Source organism: Typopeltis vanoorti, chromosome 24 (assembly GCF_054136105.1).
Source record: "Typopeltis vanoorti isolate ZY-2024b chromosome 24, IOZ_Tvanoo_1.0, whole genome shotgun sequence".
NCBI classification, from domain to species: domain Eukaryota; kingdom Metazoa; phylum Arthropoda; class Arachnida; order Uropygi; family Thelyphonidae; genus Typopeltis; species Typopeltis vanoorti.
The window spans coordinates 48818564-48830332 of record NC_143572.1 but is presented as its reverse complement, the minus strand read 5'-3'; positions in this window follow the sequence as shown (position 1 = coordinate 48830332).

Below are 11769 nucleotides of genomic sequence, written 5' to 3'. Positions count from 1 at the left end.
AACAAAAACAGCCTTATCCCGAAAGAGCAGTTTGTGTTCCGTACTGGGCACAGTACAACTCAGCAAGACCAGAGATTGATAGAGTTTATAACAACTGGTTTTTATTGGAGACAACATACAGGAGCTATCTTTCTTGATGTTGCAAAAGCCTTTGATAAGGTTTGGCACAAAGGCCTTATTTCCAAATTAATTACAGCGAACATTCTACTATACCTTACTAAACTCATTGACTCATCTAAAAAACCGGAAATTCCAAGTTAAGCTGTGCGGACTCAGATCCTCTATGAAAAGAATCACTGCAGGTGTACCCCAAGGTTCGCTGCTATCCCCGATGCTTTTTATCATCTACGTTGCAGACATCCCAAGCACGACATCAACCACCATGGCTTGCTACTCGGACGATATGGCAATTTTGACCAGATCTCTCAGGCCACACTTCGCTACGCAGCGACAAACCTGCAAAAATGGTTTAAGAGATGGAGGATAGATGATAATGGTGACAAAAGCACCGCCATACTTTTTCCAAGACGGAAAACTTCTCACTGCGGAGAAATAAAACTATTCAATGCAGCTATTCCATGGCAATCCAAAATCAAATATCTAGATATACAACTAGACAACCGCCTCAGTTTTAACCCGCACATTGTATATGCCTACAATAAATTCAGTTCCGCAATTGTCCAGCTCTACTATTTACAAATCAATCATCAGACCCACTCTAACATACGGATCACCAGCTTGGGGTACTCTCCCCCCCCCCCCAGCAACATAAAAAAACTACAAGTGATTCAAAATAAGTGTCTCCGTATGATTTTTGATGCTCCGTAGTTTGTCAGGAACTCCATCGAGATGCTAACATACCTGATATACCCACGTTACTTCGCGGGACTGCCTCTACATACTTCGTTCAGGTGGCTTTCCACCCCAGTCAACTCATTCAAGAGTCATCCAACCACGACGAGAACGACAGATGGAAACACAAATGCCTGAAATCAGCTCTGCTCAACGGTACAAGCGCCCTCACACGTCTCTAAATTGGGCGAGCCAGGTGCTCGATAATCTTTTATACATATCATCAACTCCTTAGCGATGAAGGAATAAAAATCAACTAGATTGTCATCCATCTTGCCATAAAAGTTACCAGTTAAATAAGGGAATAAAAGGCGGTAGCTGATATTCCATTCTGAGGAATAGAAATAAATCCTGTTATCAAGGAGTAATCAGAACTCCTTTAGACTTGAGTAACAAAGTTACTCAAGTCTAAAATTGGTTACTTTTAAAATTAAAAATTGGTTACTTTTGTAACTATCGCGCGAACGATTACAATCCTTAGTGTTCCTGAACCATATCTCTCGTACTGTTATATAAATATTGTGGGGTTCCAAGGATGTTCCTGTAAAGCGACTTAAAAAGCCTAATTTCACAAAATAATATAACACAATAATAAGCTAATGCCTTTTAAAAATAATAAATTAATAAAATTAGGCATGTGTAGATCAGTGGAAATGAAGAGGTCTGACTCCCACTGACGAAACCTCAATAAAGGTCGAAACCGGTCTGGGTAGTGGCTCTTTCCTTAATACATAGCATCATAAATGTCCACAAGGACATGTGCTTTGCATTATGGGAGATACTAAGGAATGTGATCAGAGCTTACTCCACCTTTACCACGCGTTGCCTCAGACCTGAAAATACTTCAGGCACAAACTTGACTTACCTGCTTGTTTGCTTACTTGTGAAAAAGAATTAAACAAGTTTATAAAATTGCTTGGTATTTTTAACGTGTGTGTGTGTATTATATTGAATTTATATATATATATATATATATATATATAGATAGATAGATAGATAGATAGATAGATAGATAGATAGATATAATTGTTGCTTACTTGGGAAATGGAGTAAAACCAGGTTTAAAATAGCTTGGTAACTTTAACGTATGTATATATATATATATATATATAAATCCGCTAACGCCTTTTTGTTCCCTTATAGGGAGTAGGCGAGGCCGTTTATTAGCCCTATCTAACTTTTGGAGACTGAGTGGGCAGTTCAATCTCCACTGGTAGCCAATCAGAGTTAGCTGGCTTAAGGCTATCACTAATTAATCGGCACACAGTGAAGAATGCGGCTAGTAAGTGCCGCAATCTGGTGGTCCCTAACCCTAACACAATGTTTTTAATGTCTGAAAATAGTGTGGGTTCAACGGCCGATTTTCTTGAGTTTACAGGACGAAAAACCAGAGTTTTCGGGAGAAAAAACCTGCTAGCCCGTGCCAGAGATCGACTAACCCTGGAACCGCTAGTCGGCAACTAGATTCGTACGCCTTTCGTCGTGCGGTCAAGCGCTGCAGAGTGCAAACGCCACATCTAGTGAGCTACACAGGTTCTATATATATATATATATCAAACATTAAAAATGCATAGTTCCATTTTAGTCACTGATTAGAGGAAATTTTTCTACCTAATTTTGTTAGCTGGTTCGTCTTTCGTGTATGCAAACAAGCAAGCTTTTTATCTCGTAGAAATTGTTTTTTTATTTGTTTCACACTATTTCAGAGAATATGTGTCAGCATTTATTTCTTTATTATCGTATGGCTATTACATCCCAAGAAAAAGAGTCATATACAGTGTTGATGACAGTTATAACAGTATGTATATAATTAAAATATAAATAGACATACAGGATGGCCATAAAATAACGTTCCGTCTTTGGAGGCATCTGTAGCTAAAACCAATAAACGGAATGAGTCCAAATTTTATATTGAGATTTTGAAGGCATAAGAAGATGATTTCCGCGAAAAAAAAAGGCTTACTACCAAAAGTCGCCGATGGGAAAATTTTGGCACTGTCGGATCCGAAAACAATGGATAATTGCATTAAAGGCCAATAAAATGGAATAATAACATTTCGACGGTGTAAGCGACAGCCGCGTCACTCATTCCAGCTAGATATGTGATGCGGCTGTTGCTTACACCATCAAAATGTTATTATTCCATTTTATCTGCTTTTAGTGTAATTATCCGCTTGTTTTCGGATTCGCCAGCTCCAAAATTTCCCCTATCGGCGACTTCTAGTAGTAAATCTTTTTTTCGCTTAAATCATCTCCCCATGCCTTCGAAAGTCTCAATATAAAATTTGGTCTCATTCCGTTTATTGGATTTAGCTACAGATGCCTCCAAAGAGGGAAAGTTATTTTATGGCCACCCTGTATATATACAGATACATAAAATCTAAACTTGACATCTCTAAATATATATATATATAGCACAAACACGCTAAATATACAAACAACACCATTAGAAATTACAAATAAGAAAATTAAGATTCTTCTATCCGTCAGATATTAAAGTTTATATCTAAGTTATTAATCCAGTCAATAGACACAAGTGTTGGAACGAGGAAATCTTGTTGGTCTCCTTCGTATGCTCTGGCCATTCTTGGCGAATATGACGAATGGTCTGCCTCTCATTTCCACAGTCATTGTAGGGAAAGAATTTTCTGGCACTTGTAAAAAAGTCTGTACATCCACTGTGGTTAGTCCTTAGCCGATTTAAAGTAATCCAAGATTTACGTGGAAGGTCATATCCAGGTGGTTGCTCTTCTATGCAGGGAAGGTTCTGCAGGTCTGGATCAGCAAACACCTCCCATTGGCGTCTCCACTCTTGATTGGCGTCAAAATTGTTCTCTAGTAGTCTTATAGCAGTATTAACAGGAGGATATCTCGATTTCAATCTATTTATTAAATTTGAAGTGCCTATATGCACTGGAAGATGGGGGTTTTCCTGGATCTTTCTACACTCGCTCTTCTTAACGGTGAGGAGGAATATGGCTTAAAATAGGGAGCATTCTATAGGAGTACTTTTGATTGCCCATGAAATAAGACTCATGAAATAAGCTCTTTCTTCTAAACAATTCCAGCCCTTCAAAACTCCAGATAATTCGATTGTCAGTATATCCGGACGTCCTCTAACTGATAGCGAAACCCTCATCCTGTCAAAAGGACATGATTTTTCTATTGTTCCTAATAAGATACCATATCTAGATTTCCTAGTTAACATTGAACGGAATCTCAATCATCTAACTAATAATAAAGCTAATGCTCTTCGCCTAGAAGTCGCTTCTTCTCTACTTAAGGCCAAACTTCCTCCTTCCAACATATCTTTTTCTGAAATGAAATCTTGACAGTCCTTGAGAAAAAAACAATCACCTCATTATTACCAAAGCTGACAAGGGGAAAGCAACAGTAGTTATGGACTCTGCAAATTACAGAAGAAAACTTTCTCTTTTAATTCGAGATCGCTCCACATATCAAGAAATTGATTATGATCCAACAAACAGATAACTAAAGAAATTAAATTCTCTCCTAGATGAAGTCATCAGTTTAGATAGAGACACACTTGAAAGCCTTAAAACTCATTTTGCAATACTTTATGGTCTTCCTAAAATACATAAGATTGACTTTCCTCTTCGGTCAATAGTAAATTGTATTGATTCTCCTATTTACCGTATAGCCAAATATGTAGCTAAATTATTGAAATCTCACATAGGCAACTCTAGTACCTTTCTTAAAAACTCCTCATATATCTTAGAAAAATTGAAAAATGTCTCATTGCAACCTACAGATCTTATGGTTAGCTTTGATATAGAATCTTTATATACAAATGTGCCTCTCAGGGAGACTTTAAAATTACTTGCTGGCATCTTCCGGAAGACATTATAAAACTATTCGATTTCTTAATACACTCTGGATATTTCTTATGACAAAACAAATTTTACAGCCAAGTAGAATGAACGGCCATGGGAAGTCCTCTCTCCTGCTTTAGCCACCTTTTATTTAGAACATCTAGAAAGAGTCCTCTTCTCATCTATTTTCCCTCAACCATCTCCTTTTGGGTAAGATATATAGATGACATCTTTACTATATGGCCTCACAACAAAGACTCCTTACCTTCTTTTTTTAAACAGTATCATTTCTTTACATCATCGTATAAAGTTTACTATGGAAATGGAAAAAAAACAACCAGTTATCATTTTTAGACGTTCTCCTCATCCGGTCATCTTCAAATACTCTTACAACTACATTATACAGGAAACCAACGTTCACAGGTCGGTATATTCTTAAAGAATCAGACCATCATCCTTGTCAAAAAAACAGGAATCATAAAATGTCTAATCAGAAGAGCCAAAACTAATTGTTCTACTTCTAATTTTCTACAGAAAGAACTTTATACTATCCAACAATACATGAAACTTAATGGCTTTTCCGAAAAGAGTACACAACATCTTGATTCTTATAATCCACCACTAAACAATAAAGATTCAATACGTCTAGTTCCAATTCCATACATATCCGGAATTTCAGAACCTATTGCAAGAATTCTTAAGAAATATGAGTTAATAGCTACGTATTCACCTATTAACACATTATCTTCCCATTTTCCTTCTCCTAAAGACAAACGCTCAACTTTGTCTCTTCCTGGATTTTATCAAATTTCCTGCAACTGTGATCTCCTATTTTGGACAAACTGGATGCTTTCTTGAAAAAAAGAATCAAAGAACATCAATACTCCATTCACCGCAACAAACCTGAAAAATCTAGATTGGCTCAGCACGGGGTTGAAACTACCCATAACATCCTTTGGTCAAAAACTCGCCTCTCATAGATCCTGCTATAAATTTGAACGTTTATTCAAAAGAAAGTGTAGAGGCATCACTCCATCGTCCTAACCTGAATTAGAATGACTGTATATCTGTATCCAAAATCTGGGGAAGTCTAATCAGGATAACTCATTAATTCATATTAATTTTATGTTATTTAAAATTATTAATTAATATCTTTTCAATCATGTCTGCTTAATAATATTCCCTTTAATACTTAGTGATATAACATCAAGCGGCTTGTTCTATTTTTAAATGATCTATTGTTAGTATTCCACCTTGTATTTTTTAAAACTGTTCTTGTAGTGCCACTGAAGATGATCTGCAATTTTCAGACCGAAATATTTGGCTAATTAAATATCTTTCTTGTGTTTGCGTGCTTATATTATTCAAACTTTATGTCACAAGTATCCTTAAAATATCAAGACGCATAGTATTAATGAGCTGTTTGTCAACCAAATGGGTGTGTGTGTGTGCTGTTAATCAACACCGGAGCTCCATATTCGGAGGTGGAAAATACAAGGCCGAGAGCTGAGCATCTAAGCATTGTCGCAGAACCCCCTACCCCCAAGATGTTCTGGTCAGGTTCTGAATTACCCGTATTTGCCGCCGTATAGGACACACCCCCTTATTTGTACACATTTTTAGGGAAAAAAATTATCCCTGAATATTATAATGAATTTACAGTATTTCAAATATAAAGTAATAAATAGGTCTAATTTCAACAAATACCTAATCTAACTAGGAAAGAGTACCCACCTTTTAATTGTCAAAACCCAGAAATTCATCTCCAGAGCTAAATGAAGAGACACTTGAAATCTCTTCTAAGTCAGAATCTGAGTCCTCATACAACAAATTGTCCTCTGTACCATCCAGTGCATTACTAATTCCACACTTCTTAAATGATTTCACCACTGTCAGTTTTCACAGCATCCCATGAAGCTTTGACCCACTCACAAACTTGCAAAATGCTAGGCCTCTTCTTTCTTCCTGATGGCGTAACCTCAAAATCTGAAGACTTCATCCAGCTGTTCCACTTCTTCTTCATAAATCCCTTAAATGGTTTATTAATACAGACATCTAAAGGTTGAAACTGACTAGTTAGACCTGGAATTACAGCTAACTGAGTTTTCAATTCCTTGAGTTTATTTGTAACATCGTCTGTTCTGTGAAAACGAAACTGATCCCATACTAGCATGGCAGGCTTCTTCAACAGTCCACCAGGGCGCCTAGACCAAATTTTATCTATCCATAACTTCATTCCTCCTCCATCCATCCAGCCTTTTGCGTGAACATGTAAAAACACTCCTTTAAGCAGTTTTTCTTTGGGTAGCGTCTTCCTTTTAAAATCAATATTGGCGTCAATTTTGTCCCATCAGCACAGCAGGATAAAACAACCCTGTAGTGAGTGTTTTCCTGCCCCTAAGTTTTAATAGTAACACTTTTAGTGCCCTTGGAATCTACGGTTTTGTTTGAGGGCACATCAAAAGTCAGTGGAACCTCGTCCATATTTCCTATTTGCGCAAGTTCAAAATTTCTCGTTTTCTTGCGTTAATGACGAATCGATGAAATTCAATCCTTTTTTCTTCATATTTAGCTGGCATCTTTTGTGATATTTTTGTTTTAGTCCGCATACATAGCTGGTTTCTCTTCATGAATCTTGAACACCATGATGTTGATCCAGTAAAGTTGGCGATCCCTCTGTTAGTGGCTATCGCTTATCGCTTGATGAGTAATAATTTTTGTAGACACTGAAAGTCCCTCTTTTCTGTGGCCTAAAATCCAAGTATTAAGTTCTGGCCATTTTGCAGTTCCACTTCGTAGGTTATGTTTACTGCGAGTTCTCAAAAAATCAAAATCAGCTAACGCCTATTTGTTCCCATATAGGGAGTCGTCGAGGCCGTTTACCTTGTCTAATGTTTGGAAACTGAATGGGCAGTTCAATCTCCACTGGTTCCTTTAAGCCAATCAGAGAGATAGCTGGCCCAAGGCTATCACTGATTCATCGGTACGCAGTGAAGATGGCGCAAGCTAGTGCCGCCATCTCGTGGTCCCTAACCCTAACACAATATTTTTAATGTCTGAAAATAGTGTGGGTTCGTCGGTCGATTTTCTTGAGTTTACGGGACGAAAAACCCGAGTTTCCGGGAGAAAAAACCCGCTAGCCCGTGCCAGAGATCGGCTAACTCGGGAACCGGTCGAAAAAAGGCTTAAAAATTTTTCCTCTAGTCAGTGACTAGATTTGAACCACCAAATCCTTTCTTCGTGTAGTCAAGCGCCATAGAGTGCAAACGCACTTCTACTGAGCTACACAGGCTCTTCTGTGAGTTGCTTTTTTTAAATCCTCTTCCTGATTCTGCCAAGTTCTTATCATTTTCTCAGTTGGGGGTCCGAAATGCCTCTCTGCAGCCCTGTTTCCAAGTTCTTTAGCATACGCAATCACATGTAGTTTGAATGCAATGTTGTAACAATACGACGTTTTTCAGCCATAATTTGCCAAGAAATTTAGAGAAAATTTAACGGCAGAAATTTTTCACCGTTCACAACTGCGACAACAATTGGAAAGTTTAAACGAACAGGATACAGCTGTGATCGTCGATGACAGCGCATGCGCATCCACTGAACTCTATGTCAGTGTTTCTCAGAGTGTGCTACACGAACCCCCCCCAGGGGGTACGTGAAAGGTCTTCAGGGGGTCCGTGGCAATTTTCGGTTATGCATCATTAACGAATAGAATAAAATTCAATGTATCCGTGAAGTTCGAGATCGTAAAATTATTGTATCACTGAATAAGGTACTGAGACATCTGCAGGCTGTGCAGATGTTTCTCAACAAACAGTGCAGAGACAACTGGGATGAAAACGGCACTAACTAATGAATCGCATTCCCCCTCCCACAGAAAATGCTGTATGACTCAAGCAAAACCATATGTTGCCGGAGCAATATATTGTTTCGTTTGAGTGAACGTGTTAAAACGAAGAAATATATAGTGAATTTGTGTCAGATATATAAGGAATTCGGTTGAAGAGAATTAGCATTTCAACTCAACGATTGCCTTGCCTTTGTCATTTAGTAGCACGATCTTTTATTAATACCTCACCAATCATATGAACGCGAATGTCTGAAGTTTGAGAAACGCTGCTCTATGTAACTGGAATGCTCTCGCACACAACTCAAGGAAGCAATAAAGAAATCGCGTAACTCGGAACAGAGAAAATTTCCAGAAATGAAAATAATAAAAAACTGAGTATCGGCGTATAAGACGCACCCTGTTTTTCAGACCTATTTTCAAAGAAAAAATTGCGTCTTATACGCCGGCAAATACGGTATATTGTTGCTAGTCTTGATTTTAGCCGATGTGTTCAAGAGGTGATTTTTAACTACGATACCGGCCAAGACGTCTGTAGACATCAAGATTATCATCGATGCGAAGTGCATATTAAAATTGTAATACCTTTGATATTACATTGAAATATATGATGCATACGAAGCGTATGAGGATGTGTATTTGATCCATAATGGCCGGTAAGGTGGTTAAATGTCAGAGACCCGTCAAGAGTCATCTCCAAATACTTTGGGGTACTATTGTGTCGAAGAAGTTGTCCATTAAGGTAACCATGAAGTTCTCTATTGGCAAGTTTTGTTATTAAAGTGCAAGCAGCAGGTCTCACACTTGTTGGTATTCAGTTGAAGAGCCCAATTCCTGAAATATTATCATTATTATTATTATTATTCGTGACACCTCCAAGGAGTCCGAAGACTCATCACGGGAGGACACCTGCTATACAACTGTCTCCACCACTACAACGAACCTCTACTACCAATCATCTCCATCAACGCCATCTACCATCTAGGCTAGTAATTTTTTGTCTATAAATTGCGTGTGTTCTGAAGGGATGATTTGTCTGTACGCGGGATGAAAAACCCGCGTTTTCGGGAGAAGAAAGAAACCCTGCTATTTTCGTATGAGATCGGCTAAGTCACCTTCGATTGAAAAAGTCCACATTAAGATTCCTCCGGTCTCGCGAGAATCGAATTTACGCCTATTCCAATCGAAGGGCACAATATACCGTCGTTCTTCCAATTGCGCTACGGAGGCTCTTAACACGTTCATTGCCAATCACGTGATGCGTTATGCGAGTTCTCACCAAACGACCGATCACGCGTTATCGCGTGGACATCGCTAACTAAATAAAAAAATTGACCGCCACGAAATTCCATTTTTCAGCTTGGCAATGAACGATATCACGCGATGCGAGTCCTCACCAAACGGCCGATCACGCGTTATCGCGTGGACGTCGCTAACTACATAAAAAAAAAAAAAGAAAAAAAATTTGGCCACCACACTAAATTCCAATTTTCAGCTTGCCAATGAAAGTGTTAGAAAAAATATGGGTGTAGCAAGAATGCTTTTCATATTTCCCGTGTTATCTATAGAAGAAAATATGTGGATGGGATGTTATTGAGCTATAAGTTCTGGTCATGGTGGGGTAACGGCAATAGCCGAGCCTCAGTTAAGTTTAATTAAAATTTAATTAATACCTACTACTAAGATAGTCCAGGTCAGTCGTCAGTGTTGTCTTTGTAGTTTCTATTGAGCCACTACTTGTTGCCAGAGCCCAATTATCTGCATATCCAAATTTTCTGGATATGGTGTCTGGCATATCGGCGATATATAAGCTAAATAACATCGGAGAAAGAACAGAACCCTGTCTTTTATTCGGTAATTTTTGTTTTGTTTTGGTTCCCATAACAAACTGGAATAACTGAGCATATTATTGATAAGCGCAGTTGTTGTTTTGTATCGCATAACTTTAAGTAGTTTATAAAGAAGGCCCTGTCTCCAAACCGTATCATAGGCGGCAGTGAGGTTTATAAAGGCTACTGAAGTCTTAAGGCGCTGCTGAAATCCTACTTCTATATATGCATAAAGACTGATTTGTCTTTATGCATATAGAAGCACTATAGACCTGGTTTATGGTGCTTCTGTTTGGGCTGAATCCTGCCTGTTCAATAGGTATATATTCCAGTATTTTGGGGCCTATTCTGTTCAGTAAACGTCTCTCTAATAATTTAAGGCAGTTGCTTTACAGAGCGATTGGTCGATAACTCTCTACTTGTTCATTTGGTTTACCTGGCTTTAAAATAGATATTATTTTTGATCTTTTAAACTCTGAAGGTAAATGTCCAATGTGTAAAATATCAGAGTAAAACTTTGATAGCCAGAAATGCGCATATTATGATATTAATGCTGACACATTAATATCATAATATGCGCTATATAGAAGTTGATATAGAAAATATGATAGAATCCAGTAGCGAACAAATTAATCCAAACACTCACATTTTAAAGAAAATATTAATTTTGCAAGAAAATAAGTACAAAAAATAAACTCCAACTTTACTTTTATGCTCCTCTGTCTTAATAAGTTCATTAAATCCCTTGGACATGAACTCTACCACTGCAGAACACATTTTTCATATTTCTGCATCTCGAAACCATAATATTATAATATATTGTATTAAATTAATCTTTGTATCACAATTTAATTTTTCAATCTCGTTTTCACTATAGTCCACAAATTTTCTATTGGGTTAATGTCAGGATAGTTACCTGGCCACTAAAACAATTGGATGCTATGATTTTTGAGGAACTCTTTCACTTTTTTTGAAGTGTGGCACGGAGCAAGATCCTATTGGAAGATAGGTTCTTTGTCTTTCTGGATCTGTGGGACCACTCTTTTCTCCAACATTTTTTATGTATTGGTCACTTTTCATCATACTGTCAGTAGGCACAAGTGATCCCAGAAACGCCATGCTTAAAACAACCCCAGAACAACATTAAGCTAAGTGTTTAGGAGCTGTTGAATGTGGGCAGGAGAAGTCTTCTCAGCCGCTGATTTGCGAACATAGGGTATTCGATCTCTTTGGACAAAGAAATGGCTCTCATCTGATAATATGCCCTTCTTTCACTTCTCAGCAATCCAATCTTTGTGCACTTTTTCCCACTGGAGCCTCTTTTTCTGCATAGCCTTCATAAATACTTGTTTCTTTTTTTGTGTGTGTGTGGGCATTCCCATCTTCCAACAATCTTCAATGGCCTGTCATG